General features: G+C 43.9%; 1 pseudogene; it reads right to left on the bottom strand.

The window, feature by feature from the left end:
• Positions 1 to 17,998: 17,998 nt before the first annotated feature.
• On the bottom strand, positions 17,999 to 18,116 carry LOC126163813 (5S ribosomal RNA; annotated as a pseudogene).
• Positions 18,117 to 23,991: the final 5,875 nt, after the last annotated feature.

The raw sequence follows: 23,991 nt of genomic DNA on the forward strand, positions 1-23,991 counted from the left end.
TTTCATAGGGATCGAATTTAGGGTAGAGCCACGGGTCGTAACACATCTGAAATGTAACGTCCACTGTTCAAAGTGCCGTCAATGCGAACAAGAGGTGACCGAGACGTGTAACCAATGGCACCCCATACCATCACGCCGGGTGATACGCCAGTATGGCGATGACAAATACACGCTTCCAATGTGCGTTCACCACGATGTCGGAAAACACGGATGCGACCATCATGATGCTGTAAACAGAACCTGGATTCATCCGAAAAAATGACGTTTTGCCATTCCTACTTCCAGGTTCGTCGTTGAGTACACCATCGCAGGCGCTCCTGTCTGTGATGCAGCGTCAAGGGTAAGCGCAACCATGGTCTCCGAGCTGATAGTCCATGCAACTGCAAACGTCGTCGAACTGTTCGTGCAGATGGTTGTTGTCTTGCAAACGTTCCCATCTATTGACTCAGGGATCGAGACGTGGCTGCACGATCCGTTACAGCCATGCGGATAAGATGCCTGTCATCTCGACTGCTAGTGATACGACGCCGTTGGGATCCAGTACGGCGTTCCCTATTACCCTCCTGAACCCACCAATTCCATATTCTAGTAACAGTCATTGGATCTCGACCAACGCGAGCAGCAATGTCACCATACGATAAACCGCAATCGCGATAGGTTACAATCCGACCTTTATCAAAGTCGGAAACGTGATGGTACACATTTCTTCTCCTTACACGAGGCATCACAACAACGTTTCACCAGGCAACGCCGGTCAACTGCTGTTTGTGTATGACAAATCGATTGGAAACTTTCCTCATGTCAGCACGTTGTAGGTGTCGCCACCGGCACCAACGTTGTGTGAATGCTCTGAAAAGCTAATCATTTGCATATCACCGCATCTTCTGCCTGTCGGTTAAATTTCGCGTCTGTAGCACGTCATATTCGTGGTGTAGCAATTTTAATGGCCGATAGTGTATTTACGAAGTGTGCGGCGCATAGATGATGGATGCGTCAGTTCGAAAATTGTACTGATGGAAATGGTTAATGCACAGTCCTAGCACTTCGGAGTAGCAGAGTTGGAATTCTCACTCGGCCTTCAAGATTTAGGTTTACGGTCTTTATCCTAAAGTCGTTTAACGAAGATGTCAGGATGGATCCTTATACTAAAACTCGGCCAATTTTCTGCCCACACCCTTGTTCAATTTAGGCATGCATTCTCTTCCTAAAGTCGGCGCCATCAAAGGGATACTGGATTTTCAGTTTTGTTTTTCCGTTCTTACAAAAGTTTATGTGAGAATTCGAAGAAGGATGGATGATGAGCAAGATAATAAACGCAATAAAAGAATGCATTTGTTGTCAGACGAAATGATCTAGCGTTTTGAAGGTAAGGTGTGGGAGAACTTACTATGCATATTGAGTAAACTGTAACAAGGAGACTGTCAGATATACTAAACACGAATTTTGATGACTCTTTAGTATGTTGCTGAGGGAGGTATCCCGTACACCCAGTGGTGTAGGGGTTGCGTCTTTGATCAGTAATCAGACGTCCTATGTCTGGGTTCGATATTTGCCACCGCTTAAATTTTGATTGATAATCAGCATTGGCGGCCGAAGACTTCTGGCATAAGAAGTCACCCTCATTCTGCCAACTGCCTTGTCAAAGGGGGCGGATGAGCGGACAGAGCTTCAGGGCACGCTCTTGTCCTAGGGACGGGAAACTGACCCTGAAGGCGGAAGAATCAGCAAAGATCAACGACATGAGGATTCAGAAGGCAATGGAAACCAATGCAATAAAGACACGTAACGTCTGTCCACAGGACATATGGCCTGTAATTGGAAAAGTGTCATGATGATCTCTCCATTGGCAAAATATTCCGAAATAGTCTCCATTCGGATATCCGGGAGGGGACTGCCAAAAGGGAGGTGACCATGAGAAAAAAGACTGAATAACCAACGACAGGATAACGTTCTACGAGTCGGGGCGTGGAATGTCAGAAGCTTGAACGTGGTAGGGAAACTAGAAAATCTGAAAAGTAAAATGCAAAGGCTCAATCTAAATATAGTAGGGGTCAGTAAAGACAAATGGAAAGAAGACAGAGGATTTCTGTCCAGATGAGTATAGGGTATTAGCAAACAGCAGCAGAAAATGGTATAACGGGAATAGGATTCGTTATGAATGTGAAGGTAGGGGCAAAGTGTGTGTTACTGTGAACAGTTCGGTGATAGGGTTTTTCTTATCAGAATCGACGGCAAACCAACACCGACAACGATAGTTGAGGTATACATGCCGACGTCGCAAGATGAAGAGGAAGAGATAGAGAAAGTATATCAGGATTCTGAAAGGGTAATGCAGTATGTAAAGGGAGATGAAAATCTAATAGTATTTGGGGACTGGAATGCATTTGTAGGGAAAGGAGTAGAAGAAAAGGTCGCAGGAGTATATGGTCTTGGGACAAGGAATGGGAGAGCAGAAAGACTAATTGAGTTCTGTTATAAATTTCAGCTAGTAATAGCGAATACTCTGTTCAGAAATCACCTGGAAAAGGTCGGGGGATACGGGAAGATTTCAGTTAGACTACATCATGGTCACAAAGAGATTCCGAAATCAGATATTTGATTGCAAGGCGTACTCTGGAGCAGATATAGATTCAGATCACAATGTAGTAGTGATGAAGAGTAGGCCGACGTTTAAGAGATTAGTCACTAAGAATCAATACGCAAACAAGTGTTATACGAAAGTACTAAGGAATAACGAGATATGCTTGAAGTCCTCTAAGGCTATATATACAGCAATAAGGAATATCTCAGTAGAAAGTACAGTTGTAGAGGAATGGACATCTCTAAAAAGGGCCATCTCAGAAGCTGCAAAGAAAAACGTAGGTACAAAGAAGGTATCTGCGGAGAAACCATGAGTAATGTTCCGGGAACTCAAGAATACAGAAATACAAATCTCTGAGGAATGATACAAACAGAAAGTGCAGGGAAGGTAAGACGAAATGGCTGTATGAAAAATGTGAAGAAATCGAAAAAGAAATGATTGTCGGAAGGACTGACTCTGCATGTAGGGAAGTCAAAGCAACCTTCGGTGAGATTAAAAGCAAAAGTGCAACAGGAATTTCGCTGTTAAATGCAGAGAAGAGAGCGGATAGGTGGAAAGAGTACATTGAAGGCCTCTATGAGGCGTAAGATTTGTCTGATGTGATAGAAGAAGACACAGGAGTCGATTTAGTGGAGGTATGGGATCCACTATTAGGATCAGAATTTATGAGATCTTTGGAGGACTTAAGATCAAATAAGGCAGAAGGGATCGATAACATTCCACCCGAATTTCTAAAGTCATTGAAGGAAGTGGCAACCAAACGATTATTCATGTTGGTGTGTAGAATGTATGAGTCTGACGACATTTCATCTGACTTTCGGAAAAATATCGTCCATACAGTTCCGAAGACTGCAAGAGCTGACAGGTGCGGGAATTATCGCATAATCAGCTTAACAGTTCACGTATCTAATTTAGCGACAAGAATTATATAGAAAAGAATGGAAAAGAAAATTGAGGATGCGTTAGATGACGATCAGTCTGGCTTTAGGAAACGTAAAGACACCAGAGAGGCAATTATGACGTTGCGGTTGATAATGGAAGTAAGACTAAAGAAAAATCAAAACACGTTCATGGCATTTGTTGACCTGGAAAGAGCGTTCACCAATATAAAATGGTGCAAGATATTCGCAATTCTGAGGAAAATGGGGTAAGCTATAAGGAAAGGCGGGTAATATGCAATATGTCCAAGAGCTAAGAGGGAATAATAAGAGTGAACGGTCAGGAACGAAGTACTCGTATTAAAAAAGCCATGAAAAGGGTCTTCAATGTGTACATCGAACAAGCAATGATAGAAACGAAAGAAAGCGTCAGGGGTGGAATTAAAGTTCAAGGTGAAAGGTTATCAATGATACGATTCGCTGATGACATTGCTATCCTGAGTGAAAGGGAAGAAGAATTACACGATCTGCTGAATGGAATGAATAGTCTAATGAGTAAAGAGTATGGATTGAGATTAAATCAAAGAAAGATAAATGTAATGAGAAGTAACAGAAATAAGAACAGCGAGAATCTTAACGTCAGGATTGATGGTCACGAAGTGGATGAAGTTAAGGAATTCTGCTACCTAGGCAGCAAAATAACCAAAGACGGGAGAAGCAAGGAGGACATCAAAAGCAGACGAGCACTTCCAAAAAGAGCATTCGTGGTCAAGAGAAGTCTACTAGTATCAAACATAGGCCTTAATTTGAGGAAGAAATTTCTGACATTGTACGTCTGGAGTACACCATTGTGTGGTAGTGAAACATGGACTGTGGGAAAACCGGAACAGAAGAGAATCTTGCATTTGAGATGTGGTGCTACAGATGAATGTTGAAAATTAGGTGGCCTGATAAAGTAAGGAATGAGAAGGTTCTGCGAGAAACGGAGAGGAAAGAAATATGTGGAAAACACTGACGAGGAGAGGGGACAGGATGATAAGACATCTGTTAAGACATCGGGGACTGACTTCCATGATACCGGAGGGAGCTGTAGAGCGAAAAACTGCAGAGGTAGAGAGAGACTGGAATACATCCCGCAAATAATTGTGGACGAAGGTTCCCAGTGCTACTCTGAGATGAAGAGGGTGGCACAGGAGAGGAATTTGTGTCGACCGCAACAAACCAGTCAGAAGACTGATGACACTCCCGCTCCCTCCCCCCTCCCCCCCCCCCCAAAATAAGAAGGCAAAGAGGGGGACCTGTCCCGAGTACGTGGCTAACGGCTTTTAATGCGACGGAGCTTAGTTTGCGAGAGTATCGAAGTTGACTTTTTTTGCGTACCTCGTGTACCCGTGAAGTCAGTCGTGTTTCGACCTAGCGAGCGTAGAGCATGGATACCATGCTGACGGTATAGATATGCAAGTCCTGTGATGTTAAATGCAGACAGGTTAAATTTTTAAAGAGAAAACATTAAGATGCCCTCGAATTGCTAAGAACTAATAGAGAAATTGCTTCGACAGTAGATTCCATAAAAATACATTCTTTAAATCTGCATCAGTTTAGTGCAACTGATTTCACAGGGATTATCAAATAGGCGTGGTCCACACTGAAGTTTATCGAAAAAAGAACAATATTTTTGAATCTAAAGCAACTGTGTTTCCGGTAACGCTCCTGAAAAATCCCTGCGTCAACAAGGCAGTAGCTTTCATTAAATGTAATTTGCGCTCTACGAATTTGTATTTCTGTTGCTTCTGTATGAATAACATTCTGTTCTAACCCAGCAAGCGCTAGCGAGTAAGACAATTCAATAATATATTCTGTAACGAACCGAATAAACAATTCACGAACTCTTGCTGTAGTGACTGATCTATTAATGGAACTGGTGCTGCGAAGATGACTACTTTTGAATAATTTTGCATGACTTTTACTATTTAATTATTTCCTGTACGTTGTAGCTGAAAAAAATGAAAAGGGCACAGGGAAGATATGAACCTGTAGCATCAGCGTGATAGCCGTGAACCTTAACCATTGCGGTACGTTATTTGGTCGAAACTTGACAAACATTACGTGTGTAGAAGGTAGGCATAATACTTTAATATCGACTGCCTCGGAAACTAAGAGCCGTCACATGAAAAGCCGCTATCGACGTCTATATCGAAGATTCATGGAAATCCGTGATTAACAAGCCTGATGGTCCAGACGCGAGTGTACTTTTCGAGATATACACTACTTTACAAACAGAATGAAGTACCCTGAAGACATGGTCGAGTATCATTGTAACTTCGTACAGGTGTACATCATCGGCGGATAAGTAAATTATTTGGTTAAAGGCGCTACAGTCTGGAACCGCGCGACTGCTACGGTCGCAGGTTCGAATCCTGCCTCGGGCATGGATGTGTGTGATGTCCTTAGGTTAGTTAGGTTTAAGTAGTTCTAAGTTCTAGGGGACTGATGACCTTAGAAGTTAAGTCCCATAGCGCTCAGAGCCATTTTTGAAGTAAATTATTAGAGTTTGCAGTTCGGACGACGGGGATGCACTAGTGTTATCTGTATATAGTAGTGTTACCAGGCCTGGCATGGTATATAAGAAGCGTGAACCGGAACAGCTGTTGGGCATTCACTGTGGAATATACGGGTATGACATCTACACGTGTGAGACAGCGATATCAGCACCTGACAGAGTTTGAAAGGGGCCTCATTCCGCATCTCCATTTGCCCGGCTGATAGAATAGCACATTATCCAGATATCGGTCATTCGGATGTGACAATGGCCTTATGTTGGACTGCACTGGAACGAAGGCAGGCATGCTCGTCGTCAAGGTTCCTGTCCACTACTTCTGAGCATCACAAGGGAGGATTGCCGTGTTACGCACGAGGCGCATCTTAAAACTTTAACATATGCGCCTGCCATCTGAAAACAAGTAATGGGCTCCCTCCAGCATTCTGTGCCGTCCCGCACCATTGGTCGACGACTAGCAGTAGCCGGACTAGGAAATTACCATCCCAAGGGTGGCCTACCGGTAACACAACACAAACGGCTACATTGGAGAGGTGTTGTGGACTGCTGATGAATAGGGTCGGATTGTGTTCATCGATGAATCGTCGTTTTGCACTATCCTATGCAGGATGAGCATCGCTGGCGAAAATGGCGGGGATCTGGGAAGGTCCCATCCAATGTTTTGAAGAGGCGCAGCGGTGCTTCTCCTGCCGTCTTGGTTGGGGAGCCATCGGATATGTCTTCAGGTCACTGGTGTTAGTGACTGAGGGAACACTGGCGCCACAACGGAACGTCGCGGACATGATGCCTCCTCATGTTCTTCCTTTCATGTGACAATACCGTGATGCACTTTCCAAGAGAACAATGCTTTAGTACACATGGAACCCATCTCCACAGACTGTCTGCGTGATGTTGAGATACTCTCTTCGCCACAAAGATCCCCAGATCTGTGCTCGATAGAACAAGTATGAGACCAGCTCGGATGTCAATTCCATTTCAGTACCAGTATATAAGACATGAAGGACCAGTTACAACATTTGTGGGCCAGATTGCTTCAGGAGAGGATACAACGGCCTCATGACACCTTCCGAACCCAGTCAGTGCACACATACAGTCCAGAGAGGGTCCAACGTCATACTGATAATGTGGCTCATACTGTCAAGATCTTTGTAAATTTGACTCGGTGTTATGATCACTGATATAACATCACATATCCTCTCAGCCACTGAAGTTTCGTTTCGTTTTCTCACCCCGTTCTGGATGCTACACTTATTTTGTGAGACAGTGTGGTTCTAAAGTGGGGAAATGCGGTTGGAGTATACAGCGAGGGAAATACAAGTGTGCAAACTGTACTCGTCGTAGAATGCCCTCTGCAGCTTTGCCTGGACTGCCTCCAGATGATATGGATGCAACTTTTGTTTATATGCCGTTAGCAGGAGATGTTTACCCATACTTGCGACACTTGGTGAGAGTTCGTGAACGGTTCTTATTCAAAGTATTCCGAAACATCTCCTGCAGAGACAACCATTCGAATCGAACATGGACGGGTGTTGTCATTTTCTATAACTAATACCGGGCAGAAACGCAATAGTTTATACAGTAATCAGAGGCTCTACCATGTGTAACAATATAATGTCTAGACACCACACAGTACAAAACCACATACAGCAAAATTTAAAAATCAAACAAAACACACATTTCTGGATGGCACGCTTCAGTTTAGGAAGACGTTCAATGGAAAATACGGTACCTACTAGCAGCTTTCCAGTATCACGCAATCTTCTCTCAGTTGCTGCAAACTTGGAACGATGCAGAGAAACCGCTCCGCATACAATCGTGCAGAGTCTGTGTCGATGATGTGATAAAAAAAGAAATGTCGTGTGACTAGGGCCTCCCGTCGGGTAGACCGTTCGCCGGGCGCAAGTCTTTCGATTTGACGCCACTTCGGCGACTTGCGCGTCGATGGGGATGAAATGATGATGATTAGGAGAGCACAACACCCAGTCCCTGACCGGAGAAAATCTCCGACCCAGCCGGGAATCGAACCCGGGCCATTAGGAATGACATTCTGACGCGCTGACCACTCAGCTACCGGCTGCGGACACGTTGGTATGATGAATGGCAGCGGGCCCTAAGTGTAGAAAAATGTAAGTTCATGCGGATGAGTAGAATAAACAAACCCGTAATGGTACAAATGGCTCTGAGCACTATGGGACTTAACTTCTGAAGTCATCAGTCCCCTAGAACTTAAAAGTACTTAAACTTAACTAACCTAAGGACATCACACACATCCATGCCCGAGGCAGGATTCGAACCTGCGGCCGTAGCGGTCGAGCGGTTCCAGACTGAAGCGCCCAGAACAGCTCGGCCACTCCGGCCGGCAAACCCGTGATGTTCGGACACAGAATTAGTAATGCCGTGCTTGACACAGTCACGTCGTTTAAATATCTTGGCGTAAAGTTACAAGGCGATATGAAATAGAGCAAGCACATGAGAACTGTGGTAACGAAGGCGAATAGCCAACTTCGTTTTTTTGGGAGAATTCTGGGAAAGTGTCATTCATCTGTAAAAGAGAACGCATATAGGATGCTACTGCAACCTATACTTGTGCTTGAGTGTTCGGTGTGCGTACCAGGTCGGATTAAAGAAAGACATGGAAAGAGTTCAGAGGCGGGCTGCTAGATATGTTACTGGTAGGTTCGAACCAGCCGCAAGTGTTACGAAACTTCGGCAACTCAAATGGGAATCCGTGGAGGGAAGACGACATTCTCTTCGAGGAACACAACTATGGAAACTTAGAGAACCGGCATTTGAAGCAGACTGCAGAAATACTGCCTCCAATATATAATGTGCATATTGACCACCAAGAGAAGATACGATGCGAGAAATTAGGGCTCACGCCGAGGCATATAGATAGTCGCTTTTCCCTCTCTCTATATGCGAATGGCACAGGAAAGGAAATGAGTTGCAGCGGTGCAGGGTACCTTCCGCCACGCGCCTTGCTTGTGGAGTATGTATGCGTATGTAGATTAGATGTGGATCTAGACGTAGCATCAATTTTGACGTACATTATTTGATCTACATTATCGTGGCACCTATTAGTGAACATTTATGTGGGTTGTTTGCAGCATTCGCTTCTATGACGGTTTAAACTCTGCTGGGGACAGGTTCAGTGAGGTGTCTGAATGTCTGTGGAGGAATGGTCGCCCATTCTTCCCCAAGAGCCGAAACAAGAGAAGGTAATGACGTTTGACGCTGGGGTCTGGAGTTTAGCGTTGGTTATGGAAATGTGTGGCTCAGGAAGAGCTGCTCGACCATTGTACACCATGGGTTTTAGCTCCCTACGCACGCTCATTGTGGTACATGGACTGCTGGTAGCACTGTGGAACTCTCTAGTAATTCTTTCAGCTGATTTCGTGATATATTTTACAACCACCTTCCGTAATGCTCGACGGTCCCTGTCCGTCAGTACAGGCCGTCTGCGTGGTCTAGCTTTAGCTGTGACTGCTCCTGCGTGTTTCTACCTCACAATCAGTCACCATCAGTCGAACTGGGCAGCTCTATACGAAACATCCCTGATGGATTTTTTACTGAAGTGACATCCATGACTAATTTACGTTCGTAGTCATTCATCTTTCCTGACCAGCCTATTCTGCTGTTATTTCTTCTCTACTCGAAACAGCTGCTATACTGGTGGGTCCGCATTTCTTGACATGTAGCGATCAGTTCCGCATTACAGAGCGGTGTCTAGATATTTTTGATCAGATAGTGTATACAGGGTGGTCCATTGATCGTGACCGGGCGAAATATCTCACGAAATAAGCATCAAACGAAAAAACTACAAAGAACGAAACTTGTCTAGCTTGAAGGGGGAGACCACATGGCGCTATGGTTGGCCCGCAAGGTGGCGCTGCCATAGGTCAAACGGATATCAACTGCGTTTCTTAAAATAGGAACCCCGATTTTTTATTACATATTCGTGTAGTACGTAAAATATGTGCTCAAAATGATGTCCGTCAACCTCAATGCATTTGGCAATACGTGTAACGACATTCCTCTCAACAGGGAGTAGTTCGCCTCCCGTAATGTTCGCACTTGCATTGAGAATGCGTTGTCGATGGATCACGATAGCAAATATCCTTCAACTTTCCCCACAGAGAGAAATCCGACGACGTCAGATCCGGTGAACGTGCGGACCATGATATGGTGCTTCGACGACCAATCCACCTGCCTTGAGATATGCTATTCAATACCGCTTCAACCGCACGCGAACTATGTGCTGGACATCCATCATGTTGGAACTACATCGCCATTCTGTCATGCAGTGAAACATCTTGTAGTAACATCGGTAGAACATTACGAAGGAAACCAGCATACATTGCACCATTTAGATTGCCATCGATAAAGTGGGGGCCAATTATCCTTCCTCTCATAATGCCGTACCATACATTAACTCGCCAAGGTCGCTCATGTTCCACTTGTCGCAACCATCGTGGATTTTCGGTTACCAAATATTGCATATTATGCCGGTTTACGTTACCGCTGTTGGTGAATGACGCTTCGTCGCTAAATAGAACGCTTGCAAAAAGTCTGTCATCGTCCCGTAATTTCTCTTGTGCCCAGTGGCAGAACTGTACACGACGTTCAAAGTCGTCGCCATGCAATTCCTGGTGCATAGGAATATGGTACAGGTGCAATCGATGTTGATGTAGCATACTCAACACCGACGTTTTTGAGATTCCCGATTCTCTCGCAGTTTGTCTGCTACTGATATGCGTATTAGCCGCGATAGCAGCTAAAACACCTACTTGCGCATCATCATTTGTTGCAGGTCGTGGCTGACGTTTCACGTGTGGCTTAACTATTCGGCGAACGGTCAGGACCATTGGATGATGTCCAGGATACCGAGAAGCATACATAGCACACGCTCGTTGGGCATTTTGATCACAATAGCCATAAATCAATACGATATCGACCTTTTCCGCAGTTGGTAAACGGTCCATTTTAACACGGGTAATGTACCACGAAGCAAACACCGTCCACACTGGCGGAATGTTACGTGATACCACGTGCTTATACGTTTGTGAATATTACAACGCCATCTATCACAAAGCAAAAAAAGTGGTCCAAATAAAACATTGATATTTCTTTACGTATTACACGAATATGTAATAAAAATGGAGGTTCCTATTGTAAAAAACGCAGTTGATATCCGTTTGACCTATGGCAGCGCCATCTAGCGGGCCAACCATAGCGCCATCTGGTTTCTCCCTTCAAGCTAGACGAGTTTCGTTCTTTGTAGTTTTTTCGTTTGATGCTTATTTCGCGAGATATTTGACCCGGTCACTATCAATGGACCACCCTGCATAAGCAGGATATCAGTCTTTTGATTCCCTGTGTAGTAATGCATGTCTTAATTTCGACAACAACGTTATTGCACTGGTCCACAACATAAAAGGTGCAACTATGACCAGAATGAAGGTCTGTGAGCAAGGTGGGATGACCAGTGATCGTCCCTAGACGGTAAACGCAACGCGAAGACTCAATACCGCCGGCTGTATGCTCAAGGAACAGAATATCGAGAAAGAATGAATCTTTCGATGTGAACTTTGGCTGAGAAGCATTCCCTAATTCCCATAAGGCTCCGGCTTCGTTACCTCCCATTTTGATCCAGTTTTGCATCAGAATGCTTTACTTCTTGCTAAGAGGTTCTAGGTTAACGATACTGTCAAATAATATCATTTGGTTGTCAGTATAGCAAGCATCGGGCTTTTATACGCGGATTCGGAGTATGGCGTTTTGCTGTGTTTCTCCATGGTGGTATTCATGTAGAACCATAGATTTTACTTCAGATAGTAATTATTTTTCAAAATAATTCGCTGCACTGTATTTTATGCTTGTTTATTTGGCTAACGGAACTGATTATCTGAATGATTAATTCTGCGTTAGAGGCCATCTCATCTTCAGCTTTTACAGCTCGTGCACAAATGACCAAAGGGAGCAACTCGAGAATCTCCTATTGGCATCTTCGTAAAGTTCTTAGCAGAGATGCCTAAACTCTGGCATTTAAGGCTAGCCGCAGTGCTGAAAGCTTGAGAATTACAGATCAGAAGAGAACTTTGTGAGGTGCTCTTGCGATGCTACTATATTATTCACTACAGCAAGACCTCGGTACAATTTGAGATTTCAGCCGAAGTTGTGTAACTAATTCATACTATATGCCTTAGTAATTGCTATCACACCATCATGAGGTTGTTTGTGGTCAACGGCAAGGTTGCTTTGATATAATTCTTAATTAACTAATTACTTGTGCGGCAGAAGGCCCTCGCCAACAAGAGTACACTGCTGCAATTTATTAACGTACTCGAAACAGCATATCCAGACACTCCGGGATGATGAAGGCATTGAAACAGAGGATGACACGCGTAAAGCTGAAATACTAAACACCTTTTTGCAAAGCTGTTTCACAGAGGAAGACTGCAGTGCAGTTCCTCCTCTAAATCCTCGCACAAACGAAAAAAATGGCTGACATCGAAATAAGTGTCCAAGGAATAGAAAAGCAACTGAAATCACTCAACAGAGGAAAGTCTACTGGACCTGACGGGATACCAATTCGATTCTACACAGAGTACGCGAAAGAACTTGCTCCCCTTCTAACAGCCGCGTACCGCAAGTCTCTAGAGGAACGGAAGGTTCCAAATGATTGGAAAAGAGCACAGGTAGTCCCAGTCTTCAAGAAGGGTCGTCGAGCAGATGCGCAAAACTATAGACCTATATCTCTGCCGTCGATCTGTTGTAGAATCTTAGAACATGTTTTTTGCTCGAGTATCATGTCGTTTTTGGAAACCCAGAATCTACTACGTAGGAATCAACATGGATTGCGGAAACAGCGATCGTGTGAGACCCAACTCGCTTTATTTGTTCATGAGACCCAGAAAATATTAGATACAGGCTCCCAGGTAGATGCTATTTTTCTTGACTTCCGGAAGGCGTTCGATACAGTTCCGCACTGTCGCCTGATAAACAAAGTAAGAGCCTACGGAATATCAGACCAGCTGTGTGGCTGGATTGAAGAGCTTTTAGCAAACAGAACACAGCATGTTGTTATCAATGGAGAGATGTCTACAGACGTTAAAGTAACCTCTGGCGTGCCACAGGGGAGTGTTATGGGACCATTTCTTTTCACAATATATATAAATGACCTAGTAGATAGTGTCGGAAGTTCCATGAGGCTTTTCGCGGATGATGCTGTAGTATACAGAGAAGTTGCAGCATTAGAAAATTGTAGCGAAATGCAGGAAGATCTGCAGCGGATAGGCACTTAGTGCAGGGAGTGGCAACTGACCCTTAACATAGACAAATGTAATGTATTGCGAATACATAGAAAGAAGGATCCTTTATTGTATGATTATATGATAGCGGAACAAACACTGGTAGCAGTTACTTCTGTAAAATATCTGGGAGTATGCGTGCGGAACGATTTGAAGTGGAATGATCATATAAAATTAATTGTTGGTAAGGCGGGTACCAGGTTGAGATTCATTGGGAGAGTCCTTAGAAAATGTAGTCCATCAACAAAGGAGGTGGCTTACAAAACACTCGTTCGACCTATACTTGAGTATAGCTCATCAGTGTGGGATCCGTACCAGGTCGGGTTGACGGAGGAGATAGAGAAGATCCAAAGAAGAGCGGCGCGTTTCGTCACAGGGTTATTTGGTAACCGTGATAGCGTTACGGAGATGTTTAACGAACTCAAGTGGCAGACTCTGCAAGAGAGGCGCTCTGCATCGCGGTGTAGCTTGCTCGCCAGGTTTCGAGAGGGTGCGTTTCTGGATGAGGTGTCGGATATATTGCTTCCCCCTACTTATACCTCCCGAGGAGATCACTAATGTAAAATTAGAGAGATTAGAGCGCGCACGGAGGCTTTCAGACAGTCGTTATTCCCGCGAACCATACGCGACTGGAACAGGAAAGGCAGGTAATGACAGTGGCACGTAAAGTGCCCTCCGCCACACACCGTTGAGTGGCTTGCCGAGTATAAATGTAGATGTAGATGTAGAATAATGTTTAATACCGTTTTAGTATATCAGTGTATTTTAATTACATTATTTGACTGGAATATTTTCACATTTCTATTTCTCCATCAGCTAATGTCACTGTTATAGGCGCGCACATGCGTGTAATCTTGCTGAAGAGCAATTTATATGGTCTTGGAAGCAAATCACCTAGAAACTCTGCAGGCCGTTATGTACGTTAGGTAAGTATCACAGGATAACCTAACTGCAGATGTAATGACTGCAACAGAGTTTAATGAGAAACCAGGTGAGTCTAGTATTCCGGACATTCGGTACATTTTAGTGCTATGCAACAGCGCATAGTTTAGCAAGCCATCTTACTAACTATCATGTTTATATTGGGACTAATTATGCGCAGATGCACCAAGGGCCTCGGTTAAAATGTTCAGTAGAAGAAGTTGGGAGCATTATAAATACCTTGAAGAATAATGAAGTTCCTGGGGAATACGGGATCATCGCAGTACTCTTGAAGTACGCGAAGGAGAATATTATCACCGGACTGACACATATTATAATATGTATATTTATATAAAATTTGGGTAGAAGAGCTGTTTCCAGTAGAATGAACGTCGGCATTAACACACCATATATACAACAAGGGAGAGAAGCCAGAACTTGGGAGTACAGAGAAATATACCAGTGACCTATAGCGTATTCTCAAAAGAATTTTTGAACAGTATGTAAAAACGACAAAATACACAAATTGATGGGTGCCAAGGAGGTTTCAGAAAGGGGAGACAATGGTCAGAACAAACTTTGAATGTGAAACTCGTAATCGCGTATAAGAAACATTCCTCGACTTCAAGAAAGCTGATGATTCCATAGACGAAAACTGTTCCAAATTTTAGACGAGGTGAGTTGGGATAGAAAATCTAGTGAACTGATTAAACAGCCTTCAAGGAACACAACGTCTAAGGTCAAGTTCCGAGGGAGGCCTTCCAGAGGTCTTCAAGATTGAAACTGGACTGAGAAAAGGAAACGGACTCTCTCCTTTGTTCTTTATCTGTGTACTTGATGAGATGACCAAGGAGTGTCGACGAGAAATGAAAGGAGTGGGTGGAATACGACTGGGGTGCAAAAAAAAGACTTACGTATAGATTGTCTAGCAGTTCTATGGTCCTATTTTCGCAGACGGTACTGTGATTTTGTCCGAACCGTTAGAAGAGGTAGATCATCAAACCATGCAACTACACTCTGAACAAAGATATCATGCGCATAAGAGCGAAGGAGGTTGCTAAGTATGAGAATGAAAGAATATTGGTCAAGAAGAAAGACCAGCAGAAACGAAGATAACGTGAATTGACGTGGTCCTCAGACGGCCTAAACTAAATGAGGAAGAGGAACAATACTGTACAATTAAACAAAACCTATTTCTTTAAAAACTTTGCACTTATATTTTTGGTACTTCCTTGTGTTGTGAAACTGTTAAAATTATTTATTTGTGTTGCTATTCTTTCATATAAAGCAGTCTCACAGAATTTTTTGGCTCATTACTAGCTCCTCATGTAATTTTATTATTGGGATGTTGCCTCTAAATATTACTGTCAATTTAGCCAAAACGTCCATGGTAGTATAAGAGTTATTTCCTACTATGTTGTAAAAGGGTGGCAGTATGTACGCTCCTTATTTATACTTAAAATTTGCCTGACTGGGTGATACTGAAACAGAAATGTACCAACACAACAAGAAATGACCAATGACATTTATTAAAAGTTGTGTTACAAAATTGTGCTTAACTTTGGTAACAGTTTGATTCGTGGCACTTGATCTAGCACAGAGGCATGGACAACCTTTGGTCAGCCGTAGGCCTGATTCACTCACTTACATTAGCTCGCGGGCCGCCTCCTCACGTGACGCAACAGCAGCGCTCCTAGCGTATACAGGGTGTTACAAAAAGGTACGGCCAAACTTTCAGGAAACATTCCTCACACACAAATAAAGAAAAGATGTTATGTGGACATGTGTCCGGAAACGCTTAATTTCCATGTTAGAGCTCATTTTAGTTTCGTCCACCTACGCTCAACGGAGCACGTTATCGTGATTTCATACGGGATACTCTACCTGTGCTGCTAGAACATGTGCCTTTACAAGTACTACACAACATGTGGTTCATGCACGATGGAGCTCCTGCACATTTCAGTCGAAGTGTTCGTACGCTTCTCAACAACAGATTCGGGGACCGATGGATTGGTAGAGGCGGACCAGTTCCATGGCCTCCACGCTCTCCTGACGTCAACCCTCTTGACTTTCATTTATGGGGGCATTTGAAAGCTCTTGTCTACGCAATCCCGGTACCAAATGTAGAGACTCTTCGTGCTCGTATTGTGGACGGCTGTGATACAATACGCTATTCTCCAGGGCTGCATCAGCGCATCAGGGATTCCGTGCGACGGAGGGTGGATGCATGTATCCTCGCTAACGGAGGACATTTTGAACATTTCCTGTAACAAAGTGTTTGAAGTCACGCTGGTACGTTCTGTTGCTGTGTGTTTCCATTCCATGATTAATGTGATTTGAAGAGAAGTAATAAAATGAGTTCTAACATGGAAAGTAAGCGTTTCCGGACACATGTCCACATAACGTATTTTCTTTCTTTGTGTGTGAGGAATGTTTCCTGAAAGTTTGGCCGTACCTTTTTTTAACACCCTGTATAATCAAATCACAGCGTTCGTGACGTTAATGCTTATGTGTAACGCACCCCTTTCCCCACACCCCTAGCCAACAAATTATGCCTCAGAACATAAGTCACGAACATTGTTTCTTTATTTGCGACTTTTTTGCTATTTTAAAAAGTTCCGTTGGAAAATTCTGCAACACGTCAGGAAACACAACGTCCACGACACGAAAATAAATATAAACATCTGAAGATAGTATGCCAGTCGTCCTGCAATATCATCATGGAAAAATAAACGCTATAACAGGATCTGGTAAACTGAGTTCAGTTTCAGTTGTTGTAGTGTTCCGATACGTCCACAATGGATAAGAATTACTAATGTTAAAAAGAGAAAGAACAGAAAAAACAAGGTACGGCAATTCAGGTAGGCAAACTCAGCCGACAACAACTATTAGTAACTTCGCAATTTTTGGCCACACGCCAATTCTCATGGTACTGGCCACATTCAGCGTCTAATTTTCTCTTCTTAATGCCATACGTTTTGTCATTAAAGTCAGTTAAGAGGCCCGGAAACAGTAGCACGAAATTATCAAACAACTAGCACAGAACTTCACACGTGAATGGACAGCTGATAACTGGTTATTCAAACCGTCACAACTTGCGAGTAGTCAGTAATTTTCGTGCCATTGTCGCCTGCTACCAACATTCACAATCTATCAGTGTTTAGCACAGATGTAGGCAGTGAAAAACTTGTGTGTGTTGTCACCACTGCTCCAGAGGAGTAAATATTTCTCCCCTCAAGATAGTGATCTGTTTCCCTTACTCTCCGCCCGCAGACAAATGGTTCAAATGGCTCTGAGCACTATGGGACTTAACTTCTGAGGTCATCAGTCCCCTAGAACTTAGAACTACTTAAACCTAACTAACCTAAGGACATCACACACATCCATGCCCGAGGCAGGATTCGATCCTGCGACCGTAGCGGTAGCGCAATTCCAGACTGTAGCGCCTAGAACCGCTTGGCCACTCTGGCCGGCGCCCGCAGACAATGAGAGCGCCTACTGTCTCTTCAAAAAATTTCTTCCGCTGGCCGTCTCCTATACCTAATAGAATAAGCACTCCGTCTTCAGGCCACGAGTGGCCTACCGGGACCATCCGACCGCCGTGTCATCCTCAGAGGGGATGCGGATAGGAGGGGCGTGTTGCCAGCACACCGCTCTCCCGGTGGTACGATGGTATTCTTGACCGAAGCCGCTACTATTCGGTCGAGTAGCTCCTCAATGGGCATCACGAGGCTGAGTGAACCCCGAAAAATGGCAACAGCGCATGGCGGCCTGGATGGTCACCCATCCAAGTGCCGAGCACGCCCGACAGAGCTTAACTTCGGTGATCCCACGGGAACCGGTGTATCCACTGCGGCAAGGCCGTTGCCCACACCTAACAGAATTTTACTCTAAATAAGTTGACTGTCTCTTGGAAATCTATTATCCTGTCACTATGAAAATACTATGTAGAACCTTTTAGTTGACTCCTTTTTTAGCAGCACTTTTAATTTACGTCCTTAGTTATTTGTTGGATGTATTCCAAGCCCTGTCTTCCCCTACGGTTTTTACCCTCTACTGCTCCCTCTAGTACCATGGAAGTTATTTTCTGATGTTTTAACAGATGTCCTATCATACTCTTCCCTCTTCTTGTCGGTGTTTACACATATTCCTTTCCTTTTCAGTTCTGCGGAGAACCTTCTCACTCTTTGCCTCATCAGTCCACCTAATTTTCAACATTCGTCTGTAGCACCTCATCTCAAGTGCTTTGATTCATTTATGTTGCGGTTTTCCCCCGGTCCATGTTTCACTACCATACAATCCTATGCCCGAAGGCACATTCTCAGAAATTTCTTCCCCAAATTAAAATCTAGTAGACTTCTCTTGGCCAGTAATTCCCTCTTGTCAGGGATAGTCGGGTTTTCATGTTCTTCTTGTTCCGTCCATCATGGGTTATTTTGCTGCTTAGTTAGCAAAATTCCTTAACTTCGTCTAGTCCGTGATGTTAAGTTTCTTACTGTTCTCATTTCTGCTACTTCTCATTACTTTCGTCTTTCTTCGATTTCTTCTCAGTCCCTTATTATGTACTCATTAGACTGTTCATTCCATTCAATAGATGTAATTCTTCTTCACTCCCACCGAGGGTAGCAATGTCATCAACGAATCTAATGATTGATATCCTTTCACTTTGAATTTTAATTCCATTCTTCAGCTTTTCTTTTATTAGGTTACCTTCCATAAGGAAGCTACTGACTGAACAGTAGGGGCGAAAGACTACATCGGTGTTTTACACCCTTTTTAATCCGAGCACTTCATTCTTGGTCGTCCTCTCTTATTATTCCCTCTTAGCTCTTATACATTTTTTATATTACCCGTCTCTCCCTGTAACTTACCCCTATTTTTCGTCAGAATGTCTAACATCTTGCACCATTTGACACTATCGAACGCTTTTTCTAGGTCGAAAAATCCTACGAATGTGTCTTGATTTTTCTTTGGTCGTGCTTCCATTATCAGCCTCAACGTCAGAACTGCCTCTCTAGCGCCTTTACCTTTCCTAAAGCCAAACTAATCGTCATCTAACACATCCTCAGTTTTCATTTTCATTCTCCTGTATATTACTCTTGCCAGCAACTTGGAAGCATGAGCTGTTAAGCTGATTATGTGATAATTCTTGTACTTGTCAGCTCTTATAGTCTTCAGAATTGTGTTTATGATTTTTTGCGAAAGTCAGATATGTTGCCAGACTCATAATTCTACACACCAAGATTAATAGTCGTTTTGCCGCCATTTCCCCCAATAATTGTAGAAATTCTGATTTAATGCTATCTAGTCCCTCTGCTTATTTGATCTTATGTCTTCCAAAGCTCTTTTAAATTTCGATTCCAATACTGTATCCATATCTCTTCTATATCGACTCCTGTTTCTTCTTCTATCACATCAGATACGTCTTCACCCTTATAGAGGCCTTCAATGTACTCTTTCCACTTATCCGCTCTCTCCTCTGCATCTGACAATGGACTTCCCATTGCACTCTTAATGTTACAGCCCTTGCTTTTAATTTCACCGACGGTTATTTTGACTTTTCTATCTGCAGACTCAATACTTCCGACAGTCATTTCTGCTTAGATTTCCCCAGATTTTCATGCAGCCATTTCGCCTTAGATTCGCTGCACTTCCTATTTATTTCATTCATAAGCGACTTGTATTTCTGTATTCCTGGATTTATCTAAAGATTTTTGTAGTTCCTTCTTTCATCGACTAGCTCAAGTATTTCTTCTGTTCCCCATGGTTTCTTTGCAGTTACATTCTTTGTACCTATGTTTTTCTTCATCAGATTACCTTCCATTGGGAACGTGGGTGCACTCAGCAATGTGATTCATAAATGATAGAGCACAGCAGTCAGTCGTCCTCTTTTGCAGGTTTTATTTGGAAAATCCAGGTGAATTTGCCAAAAAAGACGACTGATTCCTGTGATATAATATTTATAAATATGTTTTTCTTTCTAGCTTCCGTGTTTGCCCCCTTTTAAAGATGACCATTTCTCTTCATCTGAACTACCTACTGAGCTATTCCTTATCGCAGTATCTATATCCTTAGAGAACTTCAACAAAACTCTTAGTTCCTTAGTACTTCCGTATCCCACTTCTCTGCGTATTGATCCTTCTTGACTAGTCTCTTAAACTTCAGCCTACTCTTCATCACTACTGAATTGTGATTTGATCTACATCTGCTCCTGGGTGTGCCTTACAATCCAGTATCTGATTTGGGAATCTCTGCCTGACCATGATGTAAACTAACTGAAATCTTCTCGCATCTACCGCCTCTTCCAAGTGTACCTCCTCCTCTTATGATTCTTGAACAGAGAATTCGCTATTACTAGCTGACATTCACTGCAGAATTCAATTAGCCTTTCTGCTGTCTCATTCCTAGTACCAAACCCATTTTCTTCTGTAACCGTTTCTTCAGTTCCTTCTCCTACAACGTAATTCCAGTCCGCCATAACTATTAGATTTTCATCTCCGTGTAGATATTGAAGAACCCGTTCAATATCCTCATATACTTTCTCTACCTATTCATCTTCAGCTTGCGACGTCGGCATGTATACCTGTTCTACCGTTGTCGATTTTGATTTGCTATCGATTCTGATGAGAACAACCGTGTCACTGAACTGTTCACGAACGCACTGTCTCTGACCTACCTTTCTAATTGTAACGAATCGTACTTCCGTTATGCCATTTCTTGCTGCTGTTAAGCTTACCCTACACACATCCGACCAGAAATCACTGACACCCACTAAATCTATACTGAAACTTTGCGTTTCCCTTTTCAGGTTTCTAGCTTCCCAACCACGTTCAGACTTCTGACGGTACACACCCCGACACGTGGAACGTTATTATTTCGTTGGTTATTCAATCTTTTCCTGTTGGTCACCTTTCCCTAAGCAGTTGCCTCCGTATATCCGAATGGGAGACTATTCCGAAATCTTTTGCCAACGGAGATCATTATGACACTTTTTTCAGTTACCGTGTCCTGTGGATGCAGTGGTTTCCATTGTCTTTTGCATCCTCACGCCCTTGATCATTGCTTATTATTCCGTCTTCAGAGGCAGTTTCCCACCCCAAGGGCAAGTGAGTGCCTGAACGTCTGTCCGCTCCCCCGCCCTTTTCGACCAGGCTATTGAAGAATGAGGGTGACTTCTTCTGCTAGAAGTCTTTGGTCACCAATGACGACGATTTTTATTCAGAATTTAGGCGGTGGCGGGGTTCGAGCCCTGGACTGAGGACGTTTTGATTACTTATCAAATACACTACCCCTCTACCAAGTCTTCTTGCTGCTCCATAAATGCGGTGCTAAGTTGGAGCTGTTGTCTTCTGAACGGAACTCCGTAGCAGAATCGCAAAAAAAATACTGGTGCTGCAGGAACAGCTGAACTGCAGGAATTGAGTGTCGACGGAGCGCGGGCTTTTGTTGATATCTCCATATGCACCAGTGCTGGGTGGAAACGAAATAGTCAAAATATAATAATTAATTGATCACTGTTTCCAAAAATGTTTACCAAAATTGTGCAAATAGTCCACTGCTGAGAGCGCTCTCTCTGGCGGCTGAGAACAACATTCGGGAATGAATACGACACGCTGGTGGACATCGCATGGAAGTACAGTGTAGATCCGATATGCGGGCGTCGTCTGGAGATGACTGCTAGAACTGAGGAGGCTCCAGGCAAGTGGTTTACTGCGTGGTGGCGGCCTCTCGTAGTATTGCTGCGTACCTCTTGCCATGTACACAGCAGTTATCAACTACAATCTGTTGCAACATAAATAAATATGAACTGAAAAACTACATTTGGCTATTTATCACAACTGTACAGTAGTCATGTAGTTTTCGGAAAATATAGGGTGGATCGTGGCAAGGAGGGGGTAGGGGATGTAATGGAGGATGATGTGCTGAGATAATATACAAGTCTCAGCCAAAAGCTGCGAGTGGGTTTATTTAAGTTGGAATACCAACATGTATATCACCGTGAAGAAAGATATCAGACTCAGAATGCAATGGTATCATCAATGTCCGCACTATGGCATCTACCGCCACGCGGCACCAGGTCATATGTCAGGCAACCCACGGCCTGCAGTTTCCTGCTCGCCGGCCTCTGTGGCCGAGCGGTTCTAGGCGCTTCAGTCGCAGGTTAGAATCCTGACTCCGGTTTGTATGTGTATGATGTCCTTAGGTTAGTTAGGTTTAAGTAGTTCTAAGTTCTAGGGGACTGATGATCCCCAGATGTTAAGTCCCATAGTGATCAGAGCCATTTGAACCACTTGTTCCCAGCTCATGCGCAGCACCACTCAGCCAGACAGCGCAGGCGCGGCTCCTGCACGTAGTTGCCTCCGCCGTATCATAACAACACCGGCACGCGTACCCTTGCGAAACAGCTACTTGTCTACGCCGCTCCAATCACTTTGTGCCGCGGCATCGTAGGCTCACTGACGGCGAGTATGTTCACACGCCGCCACGGCGTTATAAGCGCACGCGACACCACATCCAGCATCAGCTATGAACAATTTGGGTTTCCTGAAGGGCATTCCACTACTCTGCATCTCTTACGAGTGGTCAGGCACGTGATCCAGGCTTACAACAATAGGGAGATCTGCCGCATGATTCTTGTCCATTTCTCACAAGCTTTTGATAGCGTGTGGCACAGAGGGCCGATTTATAACCTTTTCACGTATGGTTTGTGGAGTCACTTGACACACCTACTTGATAGTCATCTGGAGGGTAGGACCTTGGTTGTGTGAGCTGGAGATGCAACCTTCGCGAGTCGCCTTGTCCTCGCTATAGTCCCGCAGGGCTCGATTTTGGAACCTGTCCTATACAGTATTCAAACTGCAGACTTACCTACCTCACCTCGAATTGAAATACAGGTCTACGATGACGACAATGCCCTCGTAAGTTGCCATCGACGTTCGGTGGCGGTTCATCGCCTTCCCCAGGCTGCCTGCCACGACATTGAGGAATGTGCTTCAAACTGGAGGGTTCACTGCCAGGCACTACTAGTTACGAGACGACGATGTGTGGTAATGGACAACGTCATGTTATGTGACACCCTTATTCCCTGGCACCGGAAGCCAAATGCATAGGAGTCACTCTTGACCGGCAGTTGGCCTGGAAGCATCAGGTCGACGTCACGTGGAAGAAGGCGTTAGCTGCACTCGGAGCTCCTTATCCATTGTTGAAAGAACGGTCCATATTGACGGTACAGTGTGGCCTTCTAATATACAGAGCGTTTATTGGACTATCATAGACCATGTCTGCCCAATGAAGGGGACAGCCACCAACACAAACACAGTGAAATCGCAGCGCCTCCAGAATAAAGCACTTCGTTGCATTTTCCATGTACCACATAATTTCCCTGCATATTACCTCCACGAGGCACCGAAAGAACCATCTGTACCCTCACAATTTCAGGAACACGTAGCGAATCTGTATCAGAAGACACAATTAGCAAACGCTCTCATACGAAGATTAGAGCGGCGTAATGAAGCAGCTGATCGCTTTAAGCGGCCCGTTGCCTACCTGACGTGCAGTAGGCCCATGTGAATTTATTATTACTATTAATATCCATTTAAGGCACCGGTGAATGTCCCTAGAAGTACGTAACAAATAATAAGCAACCAATTGCATAAAAGAAATTTAATTTCTTTACCGTTTTCGGCACTTAGTGCCCTTCTTCAGAAGGTTATACCTGTCGGATTACTTGTGATTACAGTTACT

Source organism: Schistocerca cancellata, chromosome 2 (genome assembly GCF_023864275.1).
Source record: "Schistocerca cancellata isolate TAMUIC-IGC-003103 chromosome 2, iqSchCanc2.1, whole genome shotgun sequence".
NCBI lineage: Eukaryota > Metazoa > Arthropoda > Insecta > Orthoptera > Acrididae > Schistocerca > Schistocerca cancellata.